The sequence below is a fragment of the Sturnira hondurensis genome, unplaced genomic scaffold (assembly GCF_014824575.4).
Source record: "Sturnira hondurensis isolate 20B ecotype Veracruz unplaced genomic scaffold, ASM1482457v3 Scaffold0004271, whole genome shotgun sequence".
Taxonomy (NCBI): Eukaryota; Metazoa; Chordata; class Mammalia; order Chiroptera; family Phyllostomidae; genus Sturnira; species Sturnira hondurensis.
This window is the reverse complement of record NW_028076902.1, coordinates 2,644,515-2,652,530: the sequence shown is the minus strand read 5'-3', so window position 1 is coordinate 2,652,530 and position 8,016 is coordinate 2,644,515.

Sequence of the window (8,016 nt, the reverse complement as noted above, 5' to 3'; positions counted from 1 at the left end):
TTCACAACCCAGGCAAAGTAAGCCATCTGGGAAATCAGACACCCATGATACAGGAAATTTAAAGAGAAGACATCAGGCTGATTGCAGTCTCATACCAACCTCTGCTGAAAAGAAACACGGAAGAGAAACTTTCTAAGTGCCTTTCAGCCATCCCTGTCAGTAGCATGGAGGAGAACATTGTGGACTGGCCCCAAAGAAGACGCACAGTTGCAGTTGAGATTTGCCCCCTCCCAGGTTTCCCAGGAGCGCTCAGGTTGCTGTCTGGGATATTTGAGCTCTACAATTCAACCATCACATGGAAGTGTTGACTCTCCTAAGAAGCTAGCTCTTGTCCAAAGTCAAAGATGATGAGAAAAGCCGAGAAACCTCTCCCTGGGCAGTGGTTCTCACCCTACTGTGATTACAGGGACCCCTTGGTGAGCCTTTGGAAAATCTGGAGTCCACACCTGCTTCTGGAGATACTGGTTCAGTGGGTCTGGAAGAAGGCCCAAGAATCTGCATTTTAACAAGGAGCCAATGGTGCATGTGGTACATGTGGTCCTTGGACCATAGTTTAGATACACTGTCTGAGGATGTGAAGAAACATATATTAGCTGAGTGCACTGACATCTAAAGACCTCTTCTTTATGAGTTATCCATGTTCTAATGAGATCCTCATGGAATAAGAACTTGCTTGTACTCATTTTTGTCCTTACATAAAGAGTATTATAATAAATGTAGCTACTACTTTAACCTTATGACAGTGTAAACACCCCTGAGATACTTTTTAGTCCAAGACTAGCCCCTAACCATGCTTTTTATTTTATGCACCAGCTGCAGAAATTGGTTTTTTGCTCCTTTCTCAATATTGTTTTCAGCTATTCTCTCTGACCAGAGTTTTCTCCCTGCAGCACTGCAGAGAAAGCAATCTCATTGTCTCTTAAAAAGGGCACAAGACATTTCAGGTTTTCACAGAAGCTTTACTACATGCAACAAAGAAGAAAAGACAAAAAGAAAATAAATATGGACATAGATCTGGAGAGAAACCTCACAGTCTTACAGTAAGGTTACCCCCAAAATTCAGTATTTCTTGTTAGCAACTGTTGACTCAACACCATTTGTTTTATCCCTTTCCTCCTGTCTATTCTGTTTATTTATTTTTCCTTCTTTTGTTCTTCCTTCTTTCTCTGTCTCTTCCTTGCACAAATGTGTACTGAGTGCCCATGTGTTACACACTCTGGGCTTTAAGGCACAATCTACACATAACTGAACAAATGCAACAAAGTGCTATGAAAGCACCAAGGAACGGACATTTCTAAGTAGTCAAACACTGAGGAATGATATGAGAAAAGCCTGGAAGAAAGAAGAATTGACTGAGCAAATTGTGAAGAAAGTAAATCCCCTTCAGCAGAGACAACAACCCCATACAAAGCCACAGAAAAATAAAATGCCTGAGAACCCAGTAGTTTCACAGAGCTGGAAAACAGGGAAAGTCTTATAAATCAGAGAGTGCTGGAAATCGGACTAGAGTGGTAGGTGGGGGTCAGTCATGCAGGGATCACACTAGTGAGTGGGAGTTGATCTTATAAAACATGTACAAATGATCTGAAGAACAAAATAAACAAACAAGCAGAACAGAAACACCAGATTCATAGATACAAAGGACATTTTGACATTGTCAGGTGAGAGCAGGTATGGGGGGCTGCGTGAAAAAGGTGAAGGAATTAAAAAATACAAACTGATTACTATCAGTTTGTTCTTAATTTCAATGTCTCTGGCTATATTTTGCTTGTTTCTTTCTTTTGTTGATTATGTTCCACTTATAGGTGAGATCATACGATATTTGTCTTTCACCACCTGGCTTATTTCACTTAGCATAATGCTCACCGGGGAAGTGCGAGGGGCTAACTCGGGTAAAAAGAAGGAGGATTGTCAAGGAACATGTATAATGGACAAATGGAAAAAGCCAAAGGCGGGTAGGATTGACAGTGGGAGGTGGGGATGTCTGGGGTTGGAGGGAGGTGTGGGGGGGAAATGGAGACAACTGTATTTGAACAACAATAAAAATATTTTAAAAATAAAAGAAATACAAATTTGTAGTTACAGAATAGTCACAGAATGTAAAGTACAGCATAGGGAATATAGTCAATAACATTGTAGTAACTATGTATAGTGCTAGGGGACTACTAGATTTATTGGAGGATTACTTCATAAATTATATAAATGTCTAGCCACTATGCTCTATACCTGAAGCTAATATAAAATAACACTGAATGTCAATTGCAAATGAAAACAAAACTATGTTTTTTTAAAAAAGGAAGTCAAAAGGGCCTTGAAAGGTAATCTACCTCTTGAAAAAGAAAAGAGCCTCAAGACATTTAAACATCCTCTCACTCTAAAATTATTAAGCAAATCAAAATTTATATTTAAAAATGGGTTTATTATTTCACTATTTAGAACAATGTTAAAATGACCATATAATGCAAAGTTAGCAAGTTTATAAATCTAATTTAATGTCCAAACCAAAGTGGGCATGGGGAGAAAGAGGCAGGCCTACTAGTTATCATTCTGGGATAGCAGGCACAAGCCTAGGTCATCAGGGGCAACCCCCTAGTAACTTCAGGGTGTCCTGACTGGGCTGATAAAGTACCTTGATTCATGTCTCTCCTTGGTGAGAAGGTCCCATCTCCTGGGCTTCACCCACTTTAGCATCTAAATACCATTAGTAGAACTAGTTGAGAACAAAATCCAGAGGCATCATTGTCTTTAAGTTCCTTTCACAAAGAAAAGCTTCCCCAAGCACCTGCTTGATTTTTTAAAAAGTAGCTTCTTGAAAGGAAGAATTGACTATTTCAATACTGTATTGTTGATACTGACCACAGTGTGGCTTACTTAATCAATCCTTTTTTCAATTCTTTAATAATAAATAATAAGGAAGATTGAGATACTACATGATCTTAAAGACACAAGGTCTACGATTTCCTAAGTACAAAGAATTTCTTGCATGTTTTTAAAAAGGTTCTACATTTTATATAATTAAAGTTTCTGCCATATACTGTCTTGGAGCTCTAATAGTACTCACCTAATATTACCAATACCATTGTGAGAACCAATGAGACAGTCAGTTCCTAGATCAGCTGGCTGGGCCGCAGAAGCTGTGAGCTATTCTGGGGCTGGAATAGTGCATAGGACACTTCCAGCTGCCACATGAGCTCAGTCATTTTTCTGCTTATGAACCAAAAAAAAAAAAACCACACACACACACACACACACAAATTAAACAAGAATTTGGTATTGCTCCAGGATCTGGAATGAAATATCTATCTGAGGGCTAAAGACTGTCAGCAGCAGACATATTATGATGCTGTTTCCCTTGTGAAGCTCTTAATCCTTTTTACCAGTTAGGCCAGATGTATGCTAAGTGAACTCCATTAGCCAAATCCCACTCAGGACCATGTAAAAGATTCTGCTCTGGTAACGAGAAAATACAACCTCCTCTGGATTTCTTTACAAAGGTCACTTCATCTTGCTCTGACAAATAATTTTTGTGCAGCTAATTATTACAGATACTCTAGAACCATGATTCACAAACTGGGGATCTCATGAATTTGCACTCGATAGGTCTGGGGAGGGACCTCAGACTCTGTATTTCCAACAAACTTCCGGGCAATGTCTTTCACTGCAGGTCCACAGACCGCACTTTGAATCCAAAGGGTCTAGAACATAGTGAGAAACTAAAACAGCAGCATTGCTAGATAGTTGATTGGTGACAGAGACATCAAGCCAGAAAAGTTATGTTGACTCATTCTGGAAACTCTGAGATGTGTGGCTGTCTCTTCTTGCAACAGTGTCTCTTAGAACCACACGTGAGTTACAGATCTTCACAATTTCTTACACAATTGTTCATGCAAATTTTATTTTGGATACTCACCAAGGCTACTCATAAGCAAACTGATAACAAAGGGGGTATTTTTAATATTGTACTTCCTCACAGTCTGCATGTCTGCCCCATGTCATGGAACCCATCCTGCTTCCTCTTCATCATCCATTCCCCCACTCCGACCTCCCACCTTCATCTGAATCAAGTACTTCTCAGTCCTGTTTCCCAACCTCCCTACCCATGAAAATGTTCTTCAAGAGGAAAATCTGACTAACTGATCCACATATAAATAACAATAGTTTAATGAGGTGTCATCCTAAGCTGAAAGAATGACTGTCTGGTGGCAGAATTCCGAACACCTCTCAGAGAAGTGAAAACGGCATTTAAGAGTATGAAGGCCTTTCCAGAGTGGCCTGGGGCTGACCTGGAGGTCCATTTCACCATGCCTGAATCTACTTCTAGAGCTTCCTGGGGTGCAGAATCTCTTACACCTGCCCCAATCCAAGCTTCTATTCCCAGAGCTAGAGCTGGCCTCGGGCCACTGCTGTCTATGCAGGCCCAAGGACAACACTTCACGATTGATTTTATGATGCCTATTAGGTATTATATACTTTAACTAAATTATCTAAATGAGAATTTTTAATCTCAAATTTATTTATTTATGTTTACAGAATCAATGAGCAAAGTTAGAAAACCTTAGTGAAATTTAACAGCTCTAGAATGTCAGACTTTGCTATGACTAAAAAAAAAGCCCTCTATTTATTCTTCATCTTCAGATGCATTATTTTTTATTAAATGTCTGCAAATTGGGGGAAGCAGGGACAAATGGCAAGCCTGTTTCCTCACTTTCCTTTTCTCTCCATGTCCTAAAGAGCAGTCCCCTGTCTTAATTCAGTGGAAAAGTACAATGTTTCTTGCATCACCTGGACTGGATTTCTTCAGCGAAACCTCTGGCATTGAGTCACTGGGGCCAAACTAAAAGTGCTCGCTGCCACAGATTGCCCAATATGTCCACCATGTCATTTAGGAGGTAAAGAAAATATTGAATTAGGATACAAGAGGGCTATGAATCCAGATGTCCAGCCGATGGAAAGATCGGTAATGAGAAAACAGAGCTGACCTCTTTCAGCAAAGCTAGAAAATGGCAGGGGAATGTAAGAAGCAGCTGCTTACTTTTGGCAGCTGCAGGGGAGGGCAATGTTATGGAATGTCAAAAAATGGCATATTTCATTGCAGCTTCACTAGTGCCCTTTAATGATTCAGGAGCAGAGCCATCTTTAACGACACTTGGCATGCTGTCTGGTTTAAAGACAAATAAAATGTTCTTGTTTCATCAGCCTTTCCAGAGCAGGAGAAATGGAAAAAACTGGAAAGAAGGGATAAAGGGCAGAATGTGTCCTTCTCATGTACCACTGGAGTATCAGTTTCTACTTGGGAGGACCACAGGCACACTTCTCTCTTCCATCTGCACCTATGAAATAATTTCCTATTTTGCCTTGAGAACATCTACTAAGATATTTTATACCAAAATTTTATCACAGAATCTAAATACTCTAAAAATTGTGGATCATAATTTAAAAATATAATACCAAATTAGAGCTGTTATAATTTTCACAGCCAATAGCCCTAACTAAGGCTTTCCTAATTCAGCAGTGAAAATTTTCATTATTATCAATTGTAACACATTCATTTTTAAAAATGGGCTCTATTCTTAAAATCCCCTCATCAAGTCATTGAATAGAGTCATATGAAGATATTTTCTCATACTTTACTTCTGGGTAGATAACATGAATGCAGAGGAGGACCTAGTGAATATTATATTTGATCAAACCAAAGTAAACCAACTAATGATTTTTATTAGATAAGTCAGTAATTTTACTATTCACCAGGTTCAATGAAAGCATCTGAAAGTTTCTTTAATTGATGATAATTATGTCATCATGATGCAAAATATAAAATGTGTTATGGGGAGAACATTGTGATTTATAAACTAATTAATTTTCCCCAAACATTCTGTGATTTTGAGAAACCTGGCTTGTCAATATCAATTCCAAGGTGCATCATTAATAATTTGTCACACTTAATTATTAAAGTATTACCATAACCCACAGATGCTCTTGGATACAGAGAATGAGTTGTTCTTGGTAATGTTGTAAAATGTAAAGACTTCTCATCCTCTGTTCTAGACATTTTTATGATTAATGAGTGAACTATTTTTGTATGTAAATTTTTTGTGCTAACTTAAAAAAGTAATACTTAATAAAAGTATTGTGCTAACTTAAAAGTATTTAAAAAAGTATTAGGCTTTTATAATTTGCCTTCTCTATTGGCCACATTTCTAAATTGTCATGTGTGTATGTGTGTGCTAACGCAGATTCAAGTTTATCCCCAATAAGCCATTACTCCTATTCATGTATCCTCATGTTGTACGAGAGAGAAAGAAAAAAAAGTGATATTGAAGGAATAACTACTGAGTCAAAAGTGAATGTAGCCATTGGTAAGTAACCATTGTAAATGTCATCAATAATTATGTTAATAAAACTGGATGATATGATATTCCCAAGAATCTCATGTAGGAGCAAGTGGGGATAAATAGGACCACAGCTCCAAGTGATATTAGCAACTGTATAGAAGGAAGCAGAGGGAGACAATAGGGTGTTTGTCAGTCTTAGAATGGAAGAACTCCACAACAGCCAAGATTTTTACTTAAACCAAACTGACTTTCAAACATGAAGCCTGCAGAGAAGCTGTTATGTCATTATGTACATAATGAAAAATTTTAAAAAACATACATACATACACATATACAGAAATCAGAAAATGTGTTCCCATGAGCCTTCCTAAAAATTCCCAGGACTACATGAACTACAGTCAACAAAAATGGTTTGAAAGATTTTATCATAAGATTGGAAGGAACACAGGCAACAGAGGAACATAAAAATATTGATAAGATTGGATTCAAACAGAAAAAAATCAGAATGTGAGGAAGTCTACAAAAAAAAGACTCATCAACAATAGTTCCAGCCAAGATAAAGTCGTAGGTAGAAACCCTTCGCTTCCTCACACACCCAAAAGGAGGATAACAACCAATCTAAAATCAATAAACAACCAAAAGCACCAGAAAATCAAACTGCATGGAACTCCAACATCCAAGGAATTGAAGAAAAAATCAACCAGAAGAACCAGATCAATAAGGTCTGAGTCAACCAAGCTGGCCAACTCAGAAAAACCTCAGCTACACCACAGCCTTGGAGTTGGGCCTGGCTGCTGAGCTCAGCGGGCTGCATGGGACAGTCTGACTTAAGGGGAAAACTGAGACTGAAAGCTGAGCTATGAGTCTCTGGGTGGGCTATGGCTGGGGATGCTGTGATGGGAGAAACTCCCAGTCTCACATGAGAGTTCACTGAAAAGTGTACCAGAGGTGAGCAGGTGAGCTACATTTTTCCCTCTCTGGACCCTCCCCAACAGACAGTGCCACAGGGTAGCAAAGAGGGTTGCCCTACCTGGGTGAATACATAAGGTCTCGCCCCCTTACAACCTATCAGCTGTGCCAAGATAAAGAAATATGGCCCAAATGAAAGAACAGAGCAAAGCCTCAGAAAGAGAACTAAATAAAAGGAGATCACCAACCTATCTGATGGAGAATTTAAAAACCTGCTAATCAAAATGCTCACAGTCTGATTGAACTTGGTCAAAAAAGGAAAAAACAAATAAAGAATACCCAAAGTGAAATAAAGCAAAATATTCAGGGAACCAACAGTGACAGGAAGGAAACCAGGACTCAAATCAATGATTTGGAACAAAATAAAGAAATAAACACCCATCCAGGAAAAAAAGAAAGGAACAAGAATTGAAAAAAAAGAAGAGAGGCTTAGGAATCTCTGGGACAACCCAAAACATCTCAATATCTGAATTATAGGGGTGCCATAAGAAGAAGAACAAGAGCATTAAAATGAAAACTTCTTTGAAAACATAATGAAGGAAAACTTCCGTAATCTGGAGAAGGAAATTGACTTTCAGGAAGTCCAGGAAGCCCAGAGAGTCCCAAAGAAGTTGGACCCAAGGAGGAACACACACCAAGGCACATCATCATTAAGTTACCCAAGATTAAAAATAAGGAGAGAATCCTAAAAGAAGCCAGAGAAAAGGAGCCAGTT